Below are 11,889 nucleotides of genomic sequence, written 5' to 3'. Positions count from 1 at the left end.
CAGAACCCTAAGATAGATAGTGGGGTACCTCTTCCACGAGCCCCCCTCCCCGCTGCGGGTGGTTCTTCCTTAACTCCGGCGAGACCCCCCACCCCCTGAAAATCGACTGACCCAAAAGTCGATTCAGTCGACTGAAGTGTAGCTAAATCGTAGTAGAGCAGTAGCACAAGCGAGGGGGAGAGCAGCAGCAGCGCGAGCGCGCGTGAGCTGGAGCAGCAGTAGTGCGAGTGCCCGAGCGAGAGCCGGAGCAGCAGCAGCAGATCCGGCTAGTATGGCCGCCGCCGCCGAAGGGACCTCACACTGAGGGAGAGCCGCCGTGAGATGTAGCCCGCGGCGCCGGCTTCGAGGTAGCCGCTCCATGGGGGTGCGGAATGGAGCACCGTCAGCGCCGGGAGGTCGAGTTAAGGAGAAGGTGTGATGCAACGAGTGTACAACCTCTTTGGTGGCGCCGAGTAGGCCTCGGCTTCGTCCGAGGAGTCGGCGAGGATGCTGCGGTTCCGGTGGAGCAGGTTAAGGCGGCGCTGTGGGGATGGAGCAGCCGCGATAGACGAGGCGATCGTCAGAGCAGCTCCTTGGAGGTGGAGGACGGGGCGGCTGAACCCGCGGGATGACGGGATGGACGACGGATCCTCATCCGGGGAGGTGGATGAGGGACGTCGAGCTATTGCGGTGGACGACGTCGTCGGGGAAGAGGCTCCGGCTGGGCAGCGGTGAGGTGGCGGACGGAGGAGGGTGGGGTTTCGTGGCTGGAGCGGAGAGGTTATGGCGGCCAGATTTCGAATGGCGAAAAGGAGGCGATGGGAGGGGGAACCATGACTTAGGGACGCGCTTGTCCAAAATGTAGGGTGTGTTACAAAAGTACCCCCACCGATTTGATCTAGCGGCCCTTTCGGCTCAGGGTCAGAAGGGGGATTTCATGTGTCGGGATTTGGCAGCAGGAGGGAGTTTTCGCGCGTGTTGTAATTTCGGGATAGCAAGGCGCGGGTTGTGAAGGCGCCAGTTTTGGGAGCACGATATCTGAATTTTTGGGATATAACAAGGCACGGGTTGAATTTTAGGGACAAGCCTAACGTGTAATATTGTACTTGTACGTACCAAATCAATTCGCACTTCGCTCAACGAAAAAAACGAAAAAATAAAAACTATTCACACCACACAAAGAGAGAGTCTTGTCCCGTTTTACTATACAAATGCTATTCAAAGCTACTCCCTCCTTCCATCTATACAGGGCCTAATGCGTTTTTCGAGGCTAAATTTGACCAACCAAATATTAGAGCAATAATATATGACATGCAACTTACACAAAGCACACCATTAAATTCGTGTGTGAAAGGAGCTTTCAATGATATAATTTTCACATTGTGCATGTCATATATTATTAATCTTTTCAATAGTCAAAGGCGGTCTTAAAAAACGCATTAGGCCCTATATATATGGAAGGAGGGAGTATGGATCCTTGTTATGTCCAATTAAATTTTTCGCTGGCTGTATAATGCATGTAACCTACTCATGCCAACATTTTAGTGCATTCCAAATGTCTATACTACCGCTGCAATTCGAACTGAATTTGAATTCGTTTCCCTATTCCAATAAGAATCTACAATCATGATTGTTGCCAACTTTTTCAACCATCATTCGTGTATTACCTTAACAACACACCACATGATTACTATAGAGATAGATATGAACTATGTGCACTATATGAACTCGAATTCAATTTTTTGAATACACTTGATGTTGATTCCAAATAATAGTACATTTGATGTACTAACTAGATATTCATAATCTAAACCATGTTCCATAAGTACACCGTGTTTATCACACAAAGTATAGTGGCCCGCCCCCTACATTATGACAAGTATTTAGCCCTAAGCTCCAAAAGCCACACATTAGCCCAAATTATAATCAATGTTCGACATTATGATATCTTCTTCAAGTATCCGTATCCATTTTTTATAATGAATTATGATCTATGTTCATCTTTAACACCTTCACGATCCTCTTCTCTTTCTAGCTAGCTAGCGCTAATTTTCTATCATGCATGCACACGCCCGCCCCCCTCTCACCCTCCCTCAGCGTCCCCTCCATCGCGCACGTTCATTATTTCTCTTTAGGTTGTTCACCCGCGGTGTGTGTAGGCCCCCCGGCTCCTTCTTTCCGGCACACACCGGTCGATATACCTCTCTAGCCAAGTGTGCCTACCAGAAACACATACTTCCCCTCTTCTCTTCTCACCGTCCATGCCCCCTATGTCCAATACGGTTCCACGCAAGTGCACACTCCTGCCCCTCTTTTCATCGATCTCATACTCGTACACTCCTCCCCCTCGACATGGTAGGTCTCTCGCACCACCTCCAAGCCGCACCCTCTCCCCCTGTCTATCTCTCCGGACCTTATTTGCTTCCAACACATGCATGCATGTATACGTACCGATCTCCCTACATATAGCCAGGTCGACTATAATTCGTTTTCCCCACGCACCGATAGACTTACCTCGCTAGTTATGTCTCTCCCTTTCTCGAACACACGACGGTTGATCTTCCTATGTAGTTATGTATGCTTACCACAACCATATTGTCTCCCCTCATCATCCTTGCATACCTCCCGACCCGTCTCTCACACGCACGTGCACTGTCAGACAGACATCCCCGGCCCTCTCTTATTGATATTGCACTCGTACCCTCCATTTGTCTAGCAGGCCTCTCCCACCATTTGTGAGACGCCACTCCACCACCAACCTTCCGACACTCTACCTTTGTCTTTCTGCCAACCTTATTCCTCTCCTACACATATCCATGGATGTCGATCGATTTCCCTCTATACAAAGCTAGGTCTCTCTCCTTCTCCACACATATACTAGTCGATCTACCTCTCTATAGTTAGGTCTCTGCCCCCTCCCCCCCACACACACCGATAGTCGAACGTTGTAGGTAGGTATCCATGCCACAGAGAAAAACTGCACCTCTGCCCTCTCAAATTCCAGTAGGCCAGCCACCCAGTATCTTTGACGTGGGCAAACACAAATTCGATGGCACTCTTTATCGATTGCGCAGCCACACACTTCATCCCTGTTTTTGATTCTATCGATATCTCACGCCGATGATCCCTCCACTCTCTTCTCGTGGATCGCTCCCTCTATATATGATATATCCATGACTTTGTTTCACACACATTGCATATGTTACATTTTTTTGTTTGAGATATCATCGACACATTGCCTCGGTTTCACACAAACCATCTCTCTCACACCCACCCACATACGTACTTGCACCTAAAGAAGAGGTGCACGCAGGACGCACGTACTCACGTCTCGTTTCCGGCAACACCCGCGCGGGTACACGGTGGAGTTTGTTTCTGTACGAAAAGGCATCCCACGTGATAATTTGACGCGCGTAGCGGTTGTTTACTCGAAGGAGGGTTGGGTACCACGCCTAGACGGAACAAAGTTTGACTTGACGCGTTAGTATTAAATAAAGTCATATATTCCTCCTCAATGGCACGTAGTATAGAATATAAAACGATTGCCGTGGGGAAGATGGAAAAATCCACTCCACTATATACAACGGAGCCTGCCTGCCGGGGTTTGTCTCTCGTCACAGCATCTCACACAAGGCGGCGGTGGCCTCTCTCTCTCTCACCGTTGGTCAGTGATCCGGCCACATCCCGTCCGCCGGCGGAAAGGGAGGATGTGCATCGTTTCTCCATTCGACGGCGTTGAGGCAGCACGTCCCGATCTGTGGTACCCGCCGTTCTCTCTGACCAAGCTCCGGTGCGGTAGGGCCTTCGCCACTTGCTCGCAGCCGTAGTATGGGCAGATCCCGGCCGCCGGGGCCCTCCTAGTAACATCCCGATGACCCTCAGGTATAGCTTCCTCCGGCCTTGCTCCACTGCCCATCTTCCCACGTTGCTGCATGTGGATCTTCTTTAGTTGTTTGCTTAAAACGTATCTCGGCCGGCGTACTTTCCTTATTGCAATCTCGTCCTCAAACCATTTTTGATAAACCACCAGGCTGCTATCTTTCCCTTATTACATGGAATATGCTTCTTTTTTGTCGGTGTATGTGTCTTGAACTTGTGTTATTGGCCAGTAATTGTTTCCTTTCTACCTCTTTTTTGCAAACAAGGCTATCCATTTCACCTCGTTGCTATTGCGACCTTTTGGTGAACTGCACAAATCACTTTTTTTTCTTAAGAGTGTTTTGTGCAGTTCCACCAAAATGTCACACGGGCAACATTTTTACATTTCTGTGGGACTGTAGAAAGGGAGATTGGTTTTGCTATCCTCCTCATCCAACTCCATGCCTAATCTTCTCCAACAAGTAGTTAGTCCTAAAGAGAGATCGCAGAGGTGATCGGCTTCTATTGTGTGTGTTATGTTTCATCATCTAGTTTCACTATTATTGTAATCACACTGACTGGATATCTTTGCAAACAGGGATGGTCAACTGGATTTTAGTGGAGCTGCACAAAATGATTGGATTGTGGTGTCCTCCGTACACCCCTTTTTTGGCTACAGCGTTGGCTGAAACTAGCTGCCAAGCAATGAACACTGTGCCCAGGAAATGGACCCATGCCTACGAACAACATCGATCAATTATATATTTTTCTTTATTTGTACACCTTCTCACAACTTTGTCTTCAGTTGTGATGTGAATATTGGCGCTGATCTGCGAACCATTGAGATGCATTAGTAGCCATGGTAGTTTCATTTGTATTTGATGGAATGTTGTAACGAGATAATCTTGAGGCAAGAGGACACATGAATCCTAAGTTGAAACCTTTTTTCCTGCGGGAACCCAAGTTGAAACCTTCATATCATCACAATACAATTTCATTAAAATTATGCGTACATATAAACAAATCCTGAAGGATTGATAGCAATGCCAGTAACAATTCAACTTCGTTTCGCCGACATGTGGGACATCCTTCATCTGGCTCTACCCGCCGTGCAGCAATATTGAGTGCACAACTGCAGGGAAAGATTCACCCTGGTCGTTGCGCCGCATTAGTAATGACTAGTGAGCAGTCAAATCACAGAGCCCCACCTTTGCCACAGTAAGTTGCTCGGACGAAGCAACCATCATTTCTCTATTCCTTGAATCTGCTGGTACTCCCATATTCCCAGAGTAATAAGTTTCTCGGGCGAAGCAACCATCACTTCACCTTTCCCACAGTATGTACCTCCTTGGGCCCATTGAAAAATCACTTTTCTCTCTCCATCAAGTGCATTTATTGTCAATCTAGCCCTGTCACCGGAACACCTCTTTCACTACAGTTAGTTCAGGGTTAGTCATGAGTTAGTCTAACCTCTAGCTAAGTTAGAGTATCCAAATAGGAGGAGTATAGGACATGCAAGTTGCTCAAAGCATACAGTCAAATTCGTACGTGAAAGGATCTTTTTTCTTTTTGAAAACGGAACGTGAAAGGATCTTCGAATGATATAATTTTCAAATAATATAAAATCTTATCAATAGTCAAAGGCATCCTCGAAGAATACATTAGGCCCTACTCCCTCCGTCTAGGTGTATAAGTCACCTTACGAAAACCAAATAATCCCAAAATACTTAGGCACGGTGCATTAACTCCCACCTCGTTTCTTGTTTCTTGACATATCCACCAATAAGAGATGTGGAGCTTGCATGTTTTCAATGACTTAGACTACCAAACACGACATGCAATGGTTAGTTCATTGCATGCAATGCTATTAATTAGCAAATAAATATTAATTTCTCTCGTTTTCCCCTCTTTCTTGGTCACGGTGCACAATCTAAGGCTGGTCATAGTGGGGAGTAACTCAAACTAGTAACATGCATATGTTACTAGTCTATGTTAGTACCTTCATAATGGGTAGTGTCGGATCTCGGGTTCCGGCAAAACCCTTAAGGTTCAAACTCTGGGGTGCGCGCGAAGACCTCTCCCTCACAAGTTACGCCCTCACACGCTTCGCGATCTCTAGGCTAGCTCGACGAACTTGCAACACAAGGGACACAAGATTTATACTGGTTCAGACCACCGTCGTGGTGTAATACCCTACTCCAGTGTGGTGGTGGTGGATTGCCACTTGGGCTGAGGATGAACAGTACAATGGGAAGAACAGCCTCCTGAGGAGAGGTGCTCTTGTGCTTGGTGACCTTGAGGGTGTGAGGGGATTGCTCTCTTTTCGTCTCCCTCCTACTGTGGTGGCTAGTCCTATTTATAGAGGCCCCGGTCCTCTTCCCAAATATTGCGCAGGAAGGGATCCCACAACGGCCAATTTGAAAGGGGACAGCTAGTACAACTTATCCTGACAAAAGTAGTCTTCGCCTACCAAAGGCTCTGGTGGTGATGCCGCCTTGGGATCCACGGTGACCTCTGTCCTGCTGGTCTTGGTCTCGTTGCACCGATAGGGAAACCTTTGCTTGACGCCTCGGTACTTCTCGCCTGCGCTTGCCTCCTTAGCACCAAAGAGGAAGCAAGGACACTGCGCGTGCTAGCGCCCGCCTGGTCTCGATCGTCATGGCTTACGTCACGAGAACCTTGCAAGGTTTGCCTTGCCTTGTCTCACCACCCCTCGTGAGCCAGCTTGGTGAGGCCGCTCCCGAGGAGGTCTTGTGTCGTCCGCCTCGCGAGGCTTGGCCCCTCGCGGGGGTCTTGAAAGCTTGTTGGTGAAGATGGGCTGTACGGCCCCGCTCGCAGAGCCACGCCGTGGGCCGCAGGCAGGCAAGTCTTGGGACCCTCGTTCCCAGAACGCCGACAGTAGCCCCCGGGCCCAAGGCGCGCTCGAACTTGGCTTCGAGGCGAAGCCAATGGGCAAGTGCGGAGCACCGCGGGCCCCAATAGCCCGCGGCCTTGGTCGACGCATCGTAGTTGATTGGACGTGGGCGTCTTCGCTTCCCCACGCTGCCTCGGCAACTGCCCGACTTGACAAGTCCCTGCGACATGCAAGGAAAAACCGTCATTACGTGTGATCGTGGGGGGCGCTGGTTGGCCTTCTTGTGCTATAAATGGGGAGGGGGGCAGAGCCCCCGTCGCCCATCTCTTCACATTCCGCTCGCTTCTCTCCCTTTGCTCCATTGCCAGCAGCGACACCAATGGCGCCCATCCGAAGGTTTTCTGCTGCGGAGAAAGGAAAGACCCCCTCGACGGGCCGGGGCCGCTCCCGCCGAAGAAGAGGCCGGTCCGCCGTACCTACGCGGCGGCGATGCACGTGGTGACGATGCCTTGGTGCGAGCAGCCTCCTCCTGGGTATCCTTTGCCCTTGTATGCCCAAGCCAAAGGCTTAGGAGGAAGAAGCGGCGAGCGGCGGCGCGCGCCCCGCGGCCATGGTCGTCGTAGCGCGGTGGCGCGCGTTGCTGCCCCTGGAGTCCACGCCGCGGACTTTTCGCGTGAGCTGGTGCTGTGGGCAGCAATGCCCCCGAGCACCTGGATCCGCTTCCCTTCCTTCTTCTCTGCCGAGATGCCGCCGAGGGGGGCCCTCGCGCTTTGGCTGCAGCACGCCGACTGCGACGCGCCCGCGACTGGAGCGGAGGTTGAAGCCGTCTCCTCGGGCAAGATCTTCATGACCCGAGGCTGGGACGAGGTCGCTCGAGTGTGCCGTGCGGAGGGCGCCCTCGCGATCCACTTTGAGTATGAAGGCACTTCCACGCTGCTCTTCAAGGTCTTCGACGCAGAAGGCCGCCGTCTGGAGTGCTGCTCTGGGAGGGGTCGGAAGGCTGACGCCGCAGCAGGGGCAGGGCCTCCTGTCCGCGTCTCCAGTGGCTCCTCCGGAGGCCGCAGCGACGCTTGGGAGTCCAGCGATTCTCCCGAGCTCTACAAGACTCCGGAGACGAGCGACGACAGCCATGTGCCTCCAAGCTCTCACCGAGCCCGGAGCAGGGCTGCAGCGGCCGGCCGCCGCCGCTGCTGATCTGGATCAGGTTGCCGCTGGCCTCTGGTGGCCCATTGTTGATGATGGCGTTATCTACAGGGGCGCATGTAGATAGGACTCCTTGAAGCTTTTCCCTTTTGTTTCCTGCGAAGAACCAAGAGGTACCCTGTGGGGGTGTGTAAAGGGTCTGTAATGTCTTTTGTGGATATCATCCTTATTATGAACTTGCGCGGGCGCGAGTCCTGCTTCGGCTTGGTCTCTCCTTTCTATCCCCGTGATGACTTGGTGCTCTACGCTGACAGGTCCCGGTCCCCAGGCAGGCTGCAGCCGTCGCTGGTATGCCAGGTCGCGTGCCGTGGTCAAGGCCAGGAGGTGAGCGGCCCGAGGTCCAGTAAGAGTTCCTGAGGTGCGATGCTCAGGAGGTCCCCTTTAGCGCTCAAGCAGCCGTCGGGAGGTAAGAAAGGGGGGTGATGTTGCCGCGGTAGGGCTGCAGCTAGTGTGGTTACTAGGCCTTAGCGGTTTTAGCCAACCCAGGCGCGAGACTTATCTTGACGGTCCGGGGTCGATTCCTCGCGATGCGCCAGATTCGTGCGTAGGTGTCCGTAGCACAGCTAGCCTGGGCCATACGAGCCTCCTCTTCTCCATGTTCTCCTCTGTGCTCTACGACCTCAGGTCCCGGCCCTCGAGCGAGCTCAGCCGCCGCTGGTATGCCAGGTCACGATGCCGTGGTCAAGGCCAGGGGGTGAGGGCTGGAGAGACAGTAAGAGCTCCTGAGTCGCGATGCTCAAGAGCCCCACTTTTAACGCGCAAGCGGATTGCACGGGAGAAGAGGGAGCTCGCGGTGCCTCCTACCGTCATCCTCAGGGAATTCCTGCAAGCCAACACAAAGAGAAACACAGCTCGCCAGTATGGTTGCCGGTCCGCTACCGGTTGCTCCGCGAGGGGACGAAGGCACTGAGGGCCTGGTGAGTTGACGTGCGCGGGGCGTGCCGCGAGCCAGAGCTCGACCGCTCAGGTTTGTCGACGTTGCAGGGACGGACCCGAGCACAAGCGCCGTGCCAGTGTGAGCAGCTCCCGTGGTGGGTGACAATCAAGCAGGTGATAGTCATAGATAGATTAAGCATGGAAACAAACTGGCTCAAGTAAATGCAGGGAAGATAAATGCCACTGGGCCAGGCCCGAGCGGCTTGGGGATCATGAAACCCGAGGGGCGCCCCCAACAAGGTAAGATAAAGACGTAAAAAGGGATACATGCCATAGGGACGGACTCATGTGGCCTGGGAATGATGCAGCCCGAGGGGCGATCCCAGCTAAACAAGCTTGGAAAATGTCACCTGGTTCTGTTGATGAAGGGATGTTGAGGCAGCTGAAGGTACGCGGCGAAGGGGTTGCTCCTCACGAGCCGCCGGGGCCCTGAGCCTCGGGAGGCTCTTGGGGTCCAGGCGGTTCCTTGAGGACCGTCTCCATCTCCGTCAGGACGGCGTGCTGCCTGGCCTCCTGAGATGCCAGGACACGTCGCAGGTTGCGCTGATAGGCGGATGCCACGCTCGGCAGGCCGAAAGGCATGCGAACGTAGCTGTGCGGTGGGCCCTCGTAGCGTCCCTCGCGTGAAGGCCAGAAGAGCTCCTGAGACGCGGCCCGGTTGAGCCCTGGGACGTCGACGCAGACGCGCAGCCCGGCATCCTCGCCTGGATGGGGAGCCGCGCCCGGTGAGCAGCGGTCGCCGCACATGGCTCTTGCGTCCTGCTGTTCCTGAGTGGTCTTGGCGATGAACTCCTGAGCGGTGGGTGCTCCTCGCCTAGTGTCCTCCTGAGGGAGACGTGCCGCAAAGCACGCCTCCAAGTGGTGCCCGAGCACCTCCCTTGTGACGTTGGCAAGGTCTGAGGCCCTCCAGAAGAGAGCCCCCGAGCCCTGCCCAAGGAGGGCACTGAGCGCGCCTTCCTATGCAAGGGAGGGAGGCGCCCCAGGCGCGGGCGCTGATCCTAACGAGGTACCTTTCGCGATGCCACCTCCTGAGGTCCCGCACGGAGTAGTTGCTTCTTCTTCTTGGGGACAGCCTCAGGAGGGTATCGAGCTGCGCTGTTGTCGGGGTCTTCGATTGATGATACTTGGAAGGCGAGCTCGAGGGAGCACACCGCATCCCTTTCTTCGCAGGGGACTGTGCTGATCCCGCCGCTCCCTGGCATCTTGAGGACGTTGTAGCCATGGTGCGTCACCGCCATGAACTTTGCCAGGGCTGGATACCCGAGGATGGCATTGTATGGCAGACGGATGTACGCGACGTCGAAGTCGATGAGATCGGTGCAGTAGTTGTTGCGTTCTCCGAAGGTGACAGGGAGGCGGACCTGCCCTATCGGTGTGGTGGAACCGTCGGTCACCCTTGAGAAAGGCTTGGTAGGCTGAAGCTAGTCGTAGGGCACTTGCAGGTTGTCGAACGTGTCGACGGACAAGACGTTGAGTCCCGCGCTGCCGTCGATGAGGGTTTTGGTGACTTGTACGTTGCTGATGATGGGCGAACAAAGCATCAGGAGAACGCGAGCAGTGGCCGCACACTTAAGCTGATCTGCCGAACTGAAAGTGATGGCGCACTTGGACCACCTAAGCGGGCGTGTGGCCTCGAGCTTGGGGAGGACCGCTTTCACCTCGCGGGCAAACTGCTTGAAGATTCGCTGTGAGGCTGGGGCTTGAGCCCCGCCCAAGATGTAGGCGATATCACGCGGCTCCAGGAAGCCCCTAGCCCCCTCGTCTTGATGGTGGTCGTCGTTCCTTCTCGATGGTGGCGGCAGCGGAGGAAGCCCATCATTGCCCTGAGGACGGTCCTCGCGAGGCTGATCCTGCCAGCGGTCCTCACGAGGCCGGTCGCGCCACTCTTGGCGTGGTCCATGTCGGATCAAGGGTTCCGGCAAAACCCTTAAGGTTTGAACTTTGGGGTGTGCACGAAGTTCTTTCCTCCCTACCGATCCACTCCCTAGCTTGCTAAGATCTCGCGGACGAACTCGACGAACTCACAACACAAAAGACACAAGATTTATACTGGTTCGGGCCACCGTTGTGGTGTAATACCCTACTCCAGTGTGGTGGCGGTGGATTGCCTCTTGGGCTGATGATGAACAGTACAAGGGGAAGAACAACCTCCTGAGGTTGAGGTGTTCTTGTGCTTGGTGTGCTTGTGGGTGTGAGGATGGAGAATGGAATCGATCCCCCTACTACGGTGGCTAGTTCTACTTATATAGGCCCTGGTCATGTTCCCAAATATTGAGCGGGAAGGGAACCAACAACGGCCAATTTGAAAGGGGACAGCTAGTACAACTTATCCTGACAAAAGCAGTCTTCGGCTGCAAAAGGCTCTGGTGGTGACACCGCCTTGTGCTCCATGGTGACCTCCGTCTTGCTGTCCTGCTGGTCTTTGTCTCGTTGCACCGATATGGAAACCTTTGCTTGATGGCTCGGTAGTCTGCGCCTGCGCTTGCCTCCTTAGCACCAGAGAGGAAACAAGGACGCTGCGCGCACTGGCGCCCGCCTGATCTTGATCGTCATGGCTCACGTCACGAGAGCCTCACGAGGTTTGCCCTGCCTTGATTTCTCCGCTCCTTGCGAGGCAACCTGGTGAGGCCGCTCCTGAGGAGGTCTTGCATCGTCCACCTCGCGACGCTTGGCCCCTCGCGAGGGTCTTGAATGCCTTGTTGATGAAGATGGGCCATACAGGCCTGCCAGCACTGCCATGCCGCGGGCCACAGACATGCAAGTCTGGGGACCCCCGTTCCCAGAACGCCGACAGTAGCCCCCGGGCCCATGGCGCGCTCGGGCTTGGCTTCGAGGCGAAGCCAAAGGTCAAGCGCGGAGCACCATGGGCCCCAAAAGCCTGCGGCCTTGGTCGACGCGTGGCGGTTGATTGGACAGGGGCGTCTCCGCTTCCCCACGCTGCCTCGGTAACTGCCCGACTTGACAAGTCCCTACGACATGCAAGGAAAACCATCATTACCTGTGATCGTGGAAGGCATCGGTTGGCCTTCTTCAGCTATAAATGGGGAGGGGGCAGAGCC

Source organism: Triticum aestivum, chromosome 6D, assembly GCF_018294505.1.
Source record: "Triticum aestivum cultivar Chinese Spring chromosome 6D, IWGSC CS RefSeq v2.1, whole genome shotgun sequence".
Lineage (NCBI taxonomy): Eukaryota > Viridiplantae > Streptophyta > Magnoliopsida > Poales > Poaceae > Triticum > Triticum aestivum.
The sequence above is the reverse complement of the archived record's forward strand: the minus strand, read 5'-3'. Positions refer to the sequence as shown.